This window comes from Neomonachus schauinslandi, chromosome 13 (genome assembly GCF_002201575.2).
Source record: "Neomonachus schauinslandi chromosome 13, ASM220157v2, whole genome shotgun sequence".
NCBI classification, from domain to species: Eukaryota; Metazoa; Chordata; class Mammalia; order Carnivora; family Phocidae; genus Neomonachus; species Neomonachus schauinslandi.
In genome coordinates, this window is record NC_058415.1 from 10851593 (window position 1) to 10863707 (window position 12115).

The window sequence follows — 12115 nt, forward strand, 5'->3', positions numbered from 1 at the left end:
AATTTATCTTTGGGTTCATTGACTCAATCACAATAATGGTTGCAGTTCAATCTTTTGAGGTTGATTTTTTTCTTGAAGATGTCTATAAAAGATTGGCCTTACCTGTTTGTACCTATTTGAACATCTTTCAAGTATTTTAAAATCTCATTCTAAAGACAAATGTCACGCAACACTCCAGAAAGACAACTGGGCAGCTATATAAATCACTGAATAACCTCTGAGTCTGTGGTTCAATTTCCAGCATTTATACTGAAGAATCATTCAAGATGAAAAAAAAATTACAATCCTCACAATGAAATGTTATGCATTCATTTAGAAATGTCATGCAAGAATATTTAGTGACATGAAAAGTTCTTCATACTATATTTTTAAATTAAAAAGCAGGTTACAGGGCGCCTGGGTGGCTCAGTTGGTTAAGCGACTGCCTTCGGCTCAGGTCATGATCCCGGAGTCCCGGGATCGAGTCCCGCATCGGGCTCCCTGCTCGGCAGGGAGTCTGCTTCTCCCTCTGACCCTCCTCCCTCTCATGCTGTCTCTCATTCTCGCTCTCAAATAAATAAAATCTTTAAAAAAAAAAAAAAAAAAAGCAGGTTACAAAACAGTCTATAAGTCTGCTTCCAATTTTGTAGAAAACATGCATGTATGTGTGTGAGTCTGAAAAAAATATATATATCAAGCTGTTAAAAGTGATAAACTTTTGGTCAAAGAACTAGAAATTATTTATTTGTTTGTTTTAGAGAGAGAGCGCAAGCAGGGAGAGGGAAGGGGCAGAGTGAGAGAGAATCTTAAACAGGCTCCACTCTTAGCGCGGAGCCCAACGTGGGGGCTGAATCTCATGACCCTGAGATCAAGACCTGAGCCAAAATCAAGAGTCAGACACTTAACCGGCTAAGCCACCCAGGCGCCCCTAGAAATAATTTTTATCTTAAAAATTTCTGCTTCACGTGCATTCCTGCTTTTTCTATAATTCACACATATAGCTTTTGTAATAAGAAGCCATTTTTCACTTAAGGAAAGTCTAGGAAACAGGTCTGTTGTCTCCAATCTATAACTCTAGCTGCTAGTCTTCAGGATGAACCCCTTCTTCTCCCGAATGGCTCTGCGTTCCCACATTTCTTCCCCATCTCTCATATAAGCATCCCTGGTGATCACATGCCCTGCATTATCTAAGTGGCTCTACCAAGTTCCCCCTGCAGACTTTCAGAACTGCCACAGTTTTCCACAGAAGTTACTTTTTGGAAAAGGCAACAGTGTGTGCCTACCATCTCTTTCAGTTTTCAGAAAATGTGAGGTCATGGGGAAATTGAAGGTCCAAATTTCCCCTTGGCCTTTCCGTCTCTTTCCTTTTGAGTGAACTATGATGTATGTGGTGTGTATGTGTGTGTGTGTGTGCACGTGTGCACGTGCCTGCGTGTTCTGGGGGACAAGCTCTGTAAATGAGTTGAAACCTTACTTTATGTTGTTGCGGTCACTGCTTTTAACATTTCTCTATCCCTCATGTTCATTGTTTTTTTACTTTGTCCATATTTATTCTTAGTTTTCTTTTCCGAGCACCTTCCTAGTGGGAGACCTGGTTCCAGGTCCGTTACATAGGACACGTTGACTAATCACAGAAACGTGGCACTCATTTGCATTTCACAAATGTTTCATTACTATGTGTGTTGTGCTCTTTGACTTACGCAGCATTTTCATAGAGATTGTATCATTTGACCCAGTGACATGGGCATTATTCTGTCTTACAGATGGAAAAACTTAAGACTCAGGGAAATAAAAGAACTTGCACAAGATGCTCCCACTGAGAATCAGTGGAGGACGACCGGAATTGGACTTGTTGGCCTCAAGTTTCTGACTGGAAGGTCTCTACTCTCTTCTCCCTGTAGTGAGGGCTCTCTGAATTGTTTATCACTACAAATGATAATATGAATGAGAAGATTGATGTCACAGACTATTAAAATGATTAAAAGGCAAATAAAACAAGAGGGTTCCTCAGACCCAAAGTAAACCAGTCATGAAAAGCAAAGTGACTCAGCTTTCTCATCAAAATTCTGTCACAGAGGGGAGGTGGGACCATTACAAGGTTACCCCTCAAGTGGGAGTGAATGTTTTAGAATGCTTCTTTCTCTTAGATAACATCTTGTTTCCCGTCAAATAAAAAATTCTGATTTAATCACTCAAAAGCTGTTTAAAAATATCTTAATCTTCTGGTTTTTCCTCAAATGCTTTTTAAATGCTTGTTCTCTGGAAAAAAAAAAAAATGGCTGAGCAACTTGGCTCCTTACCAATCTGTGGGGTCTCTAGAATAAAGATTAACTTTCACATGGCACTTCTAGAGTCCTCAATTTCAATGAGACTTTAAGTTGTTTTGTTTTTCTACTATCAGCCACCCTGCTTTAAAGGATAGGTATGCCTTGTATTCTTAGCATCTCCATCTAGAATCTTAGGTGTTTCAGCTATACACATTTAGATATTGCTTCCTTGGTAGTCTCCACACCCGTATCCCCTGTGACTTAGACCACAGAGTTTTCATCTATCTGCCAACAGCACAGCAAACCAGGCCTATCTGTATGTTGACTGACATTTGGTTAATGGCCCCTCCTTTGTGACTGGGACCCTGTGTGGCACAGATGGTTAGCTGACCCCCCAAAGATTCATGCTCCCCATTCCCAGGGAGGATTTGTTGCTGGAAAGTGACTGCCAGACAAGAACCATATTCACCAACCCTCCTTGCCTATCGGTGGACCTTGTAAGTAGTTCTCATCATGTAATGTGAGCAGAAGTTGATGCGTACCACTTTTGAGTTGAGGTATTTAATGATGGGCTACGAAGTCTTTCACTGTCTCTTCTTCTTGGCCATTGGCTGGATGATGCCAAAGTAACCTAACAATTACAAGATGGCAGAGCCATAAGGTCGAAGCTGCCTGGGTTCCAAAGTCACTGCTTAGAGGAGAGCCACCTGATCTGTATCAGTCTGTGGCATGAACATAAAATAAATGTTTGTTGGGTTATTCCACTGAGATTTTGGGATTATTTGTTATGACAGCTCTTTTACCCGGATTCATACTGGACCTATAAGCCCAGATATCCCTCCTCATGAGGCCTAGATCATTAGGCCTGGATCTTCCCTCCTCATTAGGATTCTGGAGTTCGATGAGCCTGAATCTGATATGAGCATTAACGGGTCAGAGGTGGCATGATGCTACAATGGAAGTTCTGTCACTGATTCATGCCCACCGCAATTTTGGGGGGCTATGGCAGAGACCGCTAGTCGCCTATCAATAGCCATTATCCCCTTCCTTCTAGCTCAACCCAGGTTTTGTTGGAGGTGGCAATGTGCTGGTCCAATAAAAACTGTATTTACCAACCTCCCTTGTAGGTAGCAACCTCCCTGTTGCTATATATCAAATGTGATATATAACAAATGTCCAGTTTCCAGTTTTTGGAAAAGTTCCTTAAAGGGGAGCAACGTTAATCGACGTGCCTCTTTGGCCTTCTGTCTTCTTCCTGTCTTCAAGGTTTTTCCAGTGCGTAGTTTCAGGAGCCACCTTATGACCATGAGCATGAGAACCACGCACCAAGGATGATGGGACACAAAGACACGAGGTCTCCAGTGGCATTTTGGGCTCTCCTACCAAGTGTGGGTTGCCAACCACTGGAATTCCTGTTACATAAGAAAAATAAACTCCCCATCTGTTGAAGCCACTGTTTTGCGGGGTTGTCTCTTCCCTGCAGCTGCTAAAAGCAATCCTAGCTTACTGAAGGGTGACCCTTCTGACACAACCCACGTCTTGTATCTTCATTTCAGGCTGGTCTTTCTGCCTTCCTTGCTGTATTCTCTTCTTCTACTCACTTTAATTCTTCCCAGCCCAGGACTTACACTGGATCATAGCACTACCGAATCTCTAAGCCCATAGGGTAACTCTTGAGAATAAAGTGCTCGCTGACCCTTTTTCCAGTCATTTAATTTAGCCTCAAATCCTGCTCCTTGGAGTGACACATAGGAATTTCCAAGCACCTTGTCTCCATAATACCCTCACACCGCTGCTTCGTCTCTGGACCAGACAGCTCTGCCATCTCGACTCCATTGGTGTAATTATGGTATTTAAGAGAAACCCAAGAAGTTATTTAAGGGGCGCCTGGGTGGCTCAGTTGGTTAAGCGACTGCCTTCAGCTCGGGTCATGATCCTGGAGTCCCGGGATCGAGTCCCACATCAGGCTCCCTGCTCGGCAGGGAGTCTGCTTCTCCCTCTGACCCTCTTCCCTCTCATGCTCTCTGTCTCTCATTCTCTCTCTCTCAAATAGATAGGTAGAATCTTTAAAAAAAAAAAAAAAGAAGTTATTTAAGTTCATTCACCTGCCTCCAGGCAGGACTGCAATTAGCTCTTCCAGACATATAGCTGGCTTCCATGGGCCAAAAAAGTGTCTCACAAAACATGACTCATTGGTAACTATGAAGGAGTCCATTTAATCTGTTCTCAGTTTCCCTGCCAGTAAAATGGGTACTGTGATCGGAGCAGGGAATGACAAGACCTTCTGCTTAAATCCATGAAGTTGAAACTGGAATACGATGGCTTGCTTTTCTTCGGTGCTGTACTGAGATTAAAATGGCCAAATATTCTGGAACTCCTCCCATCAAGAGATTGGGTCTATTTTCCCACCCATTAAAGCTCGGTTGCCTTGTAACTTGTTTGAACCAATGAATGTGGGGGAAGGAATGTTGTATAAGCTCTAAAGCAAGCCTCAAGGAGCCTTGTGGCTTCCATGCTCCTCCTGGTAGAAAGTTCCCTCGACCACAGAAGGAATACCAAGCTAGAGTCCTGGAGGATATGGGACCACGTGAAGCAGGAGAACAGCACCAAGGTCCTGAACTTGCGAGTGAGGCCAGCGTAGACATCCCATTTCAACTGAGCCATCGGATAACTGCAGCCACATGGATGACCACAGCAAGACCAGCAGGGCTGCCCCACTGAGCCCAACCCGACTTGTCAACCCACAGAATCATGAGAAATAATAAACTGCTGTTGCTTTAAGTCAATAAGCTTTGGGGTAACATATTAGTTTCCCAGGCTGCCATAGCACATCACTACAGACCCAGTGGTATTTATTCCCTCACTGTTCCGGAGGCCGGAAGTCCAAATTCAAGGTGTCGGCAGGACCACGCTCCAGCCCTGACGCCCTAGGGAAGACTCCTTCCTTGATTCCCTACTTTCTGGTGGTTGCTGGCTGACTTCGTGTTCCCTGGATCGTGGTGGCGTAACTCCAGTCTCTGCCTCTGTCTTCACGTGGCCTCTTTTCTATGTGTGTCCGTGGCTCTGTGGCTCTTCTTCTAAGGATGCCGCTGATTAGACTTAGCGCCCACTTTAATGCAGTATGACCTCATCTTAACTTACATCTGCAAAGACCCTCTTTCTAAAACGAGATGACATTTGCAGGTACCAGGGCTTAGGAATCTTTGGGGAGAGACACGATTCAACCCACAACAGGTGGTTTGTTAAGCAGCAAAATATAACCGATACTGGTGCTCCTTCCTATAATTTTTGTACTTCAAACACATAAAGATAATAAAATAGAAAGGATTATCAGTTCTGAAAGATAATACATGACAGTGTTGAGAGTTTCAGAATCTCCCCGGAAGAAAACAGATAAGAAGAATATTTTATTTATTGTCAAGGGTCCCAACGGTGGCGCAAAGCAAAATTTGTTATAAATCAGACAGTATCGGGTCATATCTTTATCCATGTGTAAGACTTATTTTATGGGAATGAAACATACATGCGCTTTCCCTCTCAGATCAGAGCATGCTCTGGCCAGCATGGCATGTTAAATCTGTGTAAAGGTCAAAGCTTTGTTAGAACCTTCTGGTTACCGATGTCCCACTTTCTCTTCTGCCTCATCCAAACTTTCTAAAGGAGTGGTCTCTACCAGCTTCCTCCATTTCCTCTGCACTGACTCCCCCCATAACCCTATGAAATCTGACTTCCTTCCCCACAACTCCACTAAAACTGCTGTTTTAGACGTTTACACTGACCACCAGCAAAGCAAATCCAATGGCTCTTTCTTTGTCCCCGGACATTTGGAATTGCCCTGTTAGCTTGCTTTTCTACCACTACCCTATCTGCCACATCTGGGCCAAATTCTTCTTCCTCTCTTTTTGCAGCTTTTCCCTCTTACACCAACTGGCAGTGGCTCATGCCCTGGTCCCATGATTTTCCTCTTCCCACTACACTTTCCCACCTTCATTGATGACTTCCTAATTAATATGTTCCTTCCTGACCTCTCATTCAAGTTCCAAACCTATATCTCAAGTTACCCCATGGAAATGTTGTATAGTTTATGCTTCTCTGTATCAATCAGAGTGGGCTTGGTTATGCAGTGATAACAAATAATCCAAAAATCTTAGTGGCTTATAAAAACAAAGACCACCAGAGAGCAAGTGTGGCTCTCCCCTAACTGTCTTTACTCCGGGGCGCAGGCTACAGACCCATCTGGAACATTGCTGATCGTACAGAACAGGGAAAAGTTGACATGGCTCTTAAAGCTTCACCTCGAAGTGACCACATCACCTTCAGTAAGGTGAAAAGTAAAATCCTCTCACAGGGAAGGAGTAACTATCCATCACTGTGCAGCCTACTCCATTCTCTTAAACAAAAACTCTACAAGAGAAGTTTAAATCACCCTCCCAAAACTTACTCAGATTTCAAGTTTTCACAATTACTCACTGGCACCATCTTTATCCGGTTTCCTCAGAATGGAAATCTTGGTGTTATCTCTTTTATAAATCTCACCTTTCCTAATTACAAAATTTTGAAGAAAATGTGGGAAATATGCCCACATACATACATACATACACACGCTTCACATGCCAGGAAACAAAAATCATCAGGAATACAACTACCCAGGATAACACTGATAACATGTTCACATATGTCCTTCTGGTCCCCTCCTTACCATATGTATTGATCCATTAACTCTACAGGGAGATATATACATATTTGTTTTTCAATAAGAATGATTTCATACGGGGCGCCTGGGTGGCTCAATTGGTTGGGCGACTGCCTTTGGCTCAGGTCATGATCCTGGAGTCCCGGGATCGAGTCCCGCATCGGGCTCCCTGCTCGGCAGGGAGTCTGCTTCTCCCTCTGACCCTCCTCCCTCTCACTCTCTGTCTCAGATAAATAAATAAAATCTTTAAAAAAAAAAAAAAAAAGAATGATTTCATACCATACATACAGCTTTGTGGCTGTCAAAATCTTATCAAGATCATTTCAGTATTTTCTTTTCTTCTGTTTTGAAAAATAGCATGGCAATGACTTGCAAATTTAAATATCCAGCTCTGACCTCTCTCCCGAGTCTCAGATTCCTAAATAAAACTACATAGTAGGAAATTCCACTTGCATTTCTAATATGCATCTTAAACTTAATATGCCCCCAACTAAACTCTTGATTCACCCTAAAAGGCTGCTCCTCGTCCACTCTTTTCAATCTCTGTGAAAAGCATCCATCTCCACCCAGAACTCCAACCCCAGAGACATGGCGATTTCTCTTTTTCTCCCACTGTCCCCAGCCCACATCTAATCCATCCGCTCAATCTCCAAGTTGTATCTCAGACCTGACTGCCCCTCCCCACTGCAGTCCCAGCTGCCACCACCACCCATCTGGAACCTGACTACCTCCCAGTTATTTTCCTTGCTTCCACTCTTTGCTTCTCTGTGGGGAAGCCAGAGTGCACTTTTAAACCCCAGAATGGAAATCTTGGTGTCATCTCTTTTGGGATGTCAATCGAGTCATGCCTCTGTTCCAGAATCCTTCCCATTGCACTTAGAATAACATTTCAACTTTTCCCATGGCTTATAAGGATTTGATTGCTGCCAACTTTTCTCCTCATCTCTACCACTCTCCCTTCATCCACTCTACTCCAGACACACTGGCTCTTTCTTTTCTTCCAACACACCAGACTTACTCCAGCCACAGCACTTGCTAATTCCCCCACCCAGTCCCAGCCCCAGTCACCGACCCACTCAGGGATGCCTTCCTCGTCCATTCTTTTGAAGTATCCACACTCTCCACATGACCCTCGTACATTCTCTGCATGGCTCTTATTTTATCTGATATTTCCTTGTTTCTTTCCTGGTTTACTTTATTATCTTCCCACTGGAAAATGACTTACATTTTTTGTTAAAGGTTTTATTTATTTTACTGAGAGAGAGAGAGAGAGAGCACAGGAGTAGGGGGAGGGGGAGGGGAGAGGAAAAGAGAATCTCAAGCAGACTCTGGGCTGAGCGTAGAGCTGATGCAAGGCTCGATCTCATGACCCTGAGATCACAACCCAAGCCGAAACTAAGAGTCGGTCACTTAACCAACTGAACCACAAGGGCGACCCTGGAAAATGACTTCTTTTAGAACAAGAACTTAGACTGTCTTGCTCACAGCTCTATCCTTGGCCCTTAGAACTCTGCAGGTACACAGCAGGCTACAGTCAATGTTCATGAGAAGAGCAAATGAACAATTATTGAGGTGCTTCTCAAACCCAGTTGATTCCCTTTGAAGTATCTGTGGCCACAGTCACTTTTCTTCTTGTGACTCCAGCCTAATCCCAGACCTCATCACCTCACAATGGGGATGACTGCAGCCCCCTCCTGATCCATCTCACAGAACTCCCCCTACCCCACTCATTCTGCATACAGCTAGTTACTCTTCCCATTATAACAGTTTCATCTGTTGCTCCCCTCCCTGTGCCTTCTGTCAACAATCCTGCCCTAACCCTCACCCAGCCACACAAACTCCATCTCCTCTGTTCTCTTAGTCAACCTGCTCCCTCCCGCTGAATTCTGGGGGGCAGATACTGGTTGTTGTTTTTTCCCCCTCTCATACTGCCTAGAGAAAGTTACAGGCAATCAAAAAAAATTCTTGTGAGTTGAATAAAGTGATTGGTATACAACAGGTAATATACAACAGTTACAGTGGATATATACAACAGAAAAAGTGGATACCCTTTCTAAAGGGATATTGTGAGAGCAGACAGTGATTTGGAATGAAAGAGGACAATACTAGCAGGTAAAGCAAACCAGTGAGAACGACAACAGGGAGGCGACAATCCTGTTCCCGCAGAGACCAGATGGCCACCACTGCCTTGAAGCAGGAGATGGTACATTTTTAGTGGACTTTGAGCCTGCCTTCTTCTGCGAGCATAAGGGAAAATGGGCCGTCATGCTGGTATAAATCAGTGCCTGCTGACTGGCACCCCGTAGGCAGCTCTGGTTGGATTCCCCAATGACCCGGGACCCCGGGGGGTTATCTCCTTGGTGAGAACTCAACTCTTGAGTTCTCAAGTACGGCGCCAAGAACCGAATGCAGACAACTCAAACAACTCAAACCACAGAAGGGGTCTGCTGTGTGTGGACTCTTGCCCTGTGTCGCAGCAAGGCAGAGCAGGGATTTGGAGGACAGCCCTACTATCTGTGGCCATTCTTCCCACTTTCTCTCATGGGGGGTGTGGTGCAACAGGGGACTACATCTCCCTGTTCAAACGGGAGAATCCAGCCCAACCATTCAGTTATACCCACGCCAGGAGAACCACATCCTTCTTAGCAAACACCATACCCTCTTGTGCTAATCTACAGACTTTCTCTAATCAAATGTCTGGGTAATGAGGCAGAATCTTTATTCTATGCTTTAAAAACCATATTATTGGGGCTCCTGGGTGGCTCAGCTGGTTAAGCGTCTGCCTTCGGCTCAGGTCATGATCTCAGGGTCCTGGGATCGAGCCCCACCTCGGGCTCCCTGCTCGGCAGGGAGTCTGCTTCTCCCTCTCCCTCTGCCCCTAACCCCGCTCATGCTCTCCCTGTCTCTCAAAGAAATTTAAAAAGTAATATCTTTAAAAAATAACATATTATTTAAAAATAAACATGTTATCAACTCAACTCCTTATCTCAGGTCAAACGCAAATCGCGGGTACATTTATCTGATGGAGACAAAAAAAATTTTTTTTTGTTTTAGTTTCCGGGCTTTTCCAGGAAATAGGTAATGTGACTATAACGTAAGGAGTGATTGAAAAAAGCATGACCAGATTGTACACATCTAAATACCTGTTGCTGGGTTTTTTTGGTTTTTGTTTTTTTATAATTTCACACAAGAAGGGCCATGCAGTCTATGCTGATAGAGCTGGCTTCCTGAAATCATCTTTGGGGGCTCTTCTTGGTAACTGCTTTCAGAGCCACTTGAAGAGGCCGCTAAAAACCAGCTCCATGATTTTAAAGTCATATCTTTTCATTAACTCAAACTGATACTACCTAATTTAACAGACTTGATTAAATGCTAATGACTTTGGCTCATTCCAGAAACCATACAGTGTATCATTTATGGATATGTGCGTGCGCGCGCGCACACACAAACACACACACACACACACACACTAAAAGTACAACTTGGTGGTAGTGCTAACCTCTGAAGGAGCAGAATATGGGGACTTCAAATTTATCTGTAATGTTCTCTTTTTTCATTTAGAAATATCTAAGACACAAGTGTCCAAATGTTGGGGCGTCTGGGTGGCTCAGTTGGTTAAGCGTCTGATTCTTGGTCTTGGCTCAGGTCATGATCTCGGGGTCATGAGATGGAGCCCCGTGTGGAGCCTATTTAAAAAAAAAAAAAGTGACCAAATGTTCACATTTGTTCATTCTGTTCAGCAGGCTCCCAGGTACCTGCCATGTTACCATCTATCTGTATTTACTATATTTTTGAAACTTTCCAAGTAAGAAAAAAAGCAGATTCTCCCCCAGGGGAAAAAGATTTCATGCCACTGAGCTTATTTTTTAAAATAAATGTCCCCCAAACTCTGAGAGCAATTCTAAAAGGATCTCCAAGAATGTTCTGGATACTGCTAGGATCCTTAGAATAAGCAGCACGAAGCCAAAAGGACCACTTTAAAGGCACAATGCCCAAAAGGCAGGGTTAGGAGGCAAATGAAGTCTCCCTCCTTTCCCAGTCCATAATCTTGGGTTAATGTCCTTGCCCCTTGCAGACAAGGCCATGACTTTTTGTCTTTGTATTTCCAGGACCTGGTGCAGTGCTCAGAACAGAGTAACCCTCATTAGCTGGAGTGTATTCTCACTCTCAAACTTATGAGCCTAGGATTTGCAAGCCTCCTAACTTATCCACACACCAGAAAGTCAACAGATGGGAGAAAAAAGTTGATTACTTTACAGTTCTGCATTTCTTACTCTAGTTCCAGTTTAGCCTGAATACCATTAGGTAACCTGTTTGCTATTTTTACCTTTAATCTCTTGCATAGGAAGAACAATAAACTTTATCCTTTGAATGATAAGAGTGCTTGTGAAGCCTCAAGGTTTCTAAGCAGAGTGACACTAACATGTTGTACAAACATAAAGCCAATCCCAGAGCCAGAGGGACCCAAAAAAGTGTGAAAGAAGTCCAGTCTATGTATACCCGGATCCAAGGGAAAACACAGTGAATTACATCATCTGGATCTCGTTTGTGAGAGACAGGGATTCTGATTCCGACATGCCATTTCATTTCAAAGAGCAAGAGTTTATGCAAAGGACAGGTGGATTAGATTAGATTGTGAAAGCAAAGAGTGAGTGAAAGTGTGACAACTAGAGTCTAAAAGAGAATCAAGAAAGAATTAAGTTGCTAGAACAATCCACCTTCAGCATTAACCCACCTATTCAATGAATAAAGGCAGAAAACAAGGAAGATGGAGGTTACCACCATCTTTAGTTGTCTATCGGGCAAAGGAAAAAGGAGAAATGTTTGACCATTTTAATTTCTGAAGCATGACTTCAGAGGTCACGCAGGGATCTGGCAGAGAAGCTAAACAGGAAGAGGTAAGAGACATTTAAGAGCAGGGGTCAAGCTAGCAAATAAAGATTTAAAAGAATGATAAAAGCCAGCGGGGCGGCAGGGATGTCCACTATCACCACTGCTATTCAACATAGTATTAGAAGTCCTAGCCACAGCAATCAGACAACAAAAAGAAATCAAAGGCATCCAAATCGGCAAAGAAGAAGTCAAACTCTCACTCTTTGCAGATGATATGATACTCTATGTGGAAAACCCCAAAGACTCCACCCCAAAACTGCTAGAACTCATACAGGAATTCAGT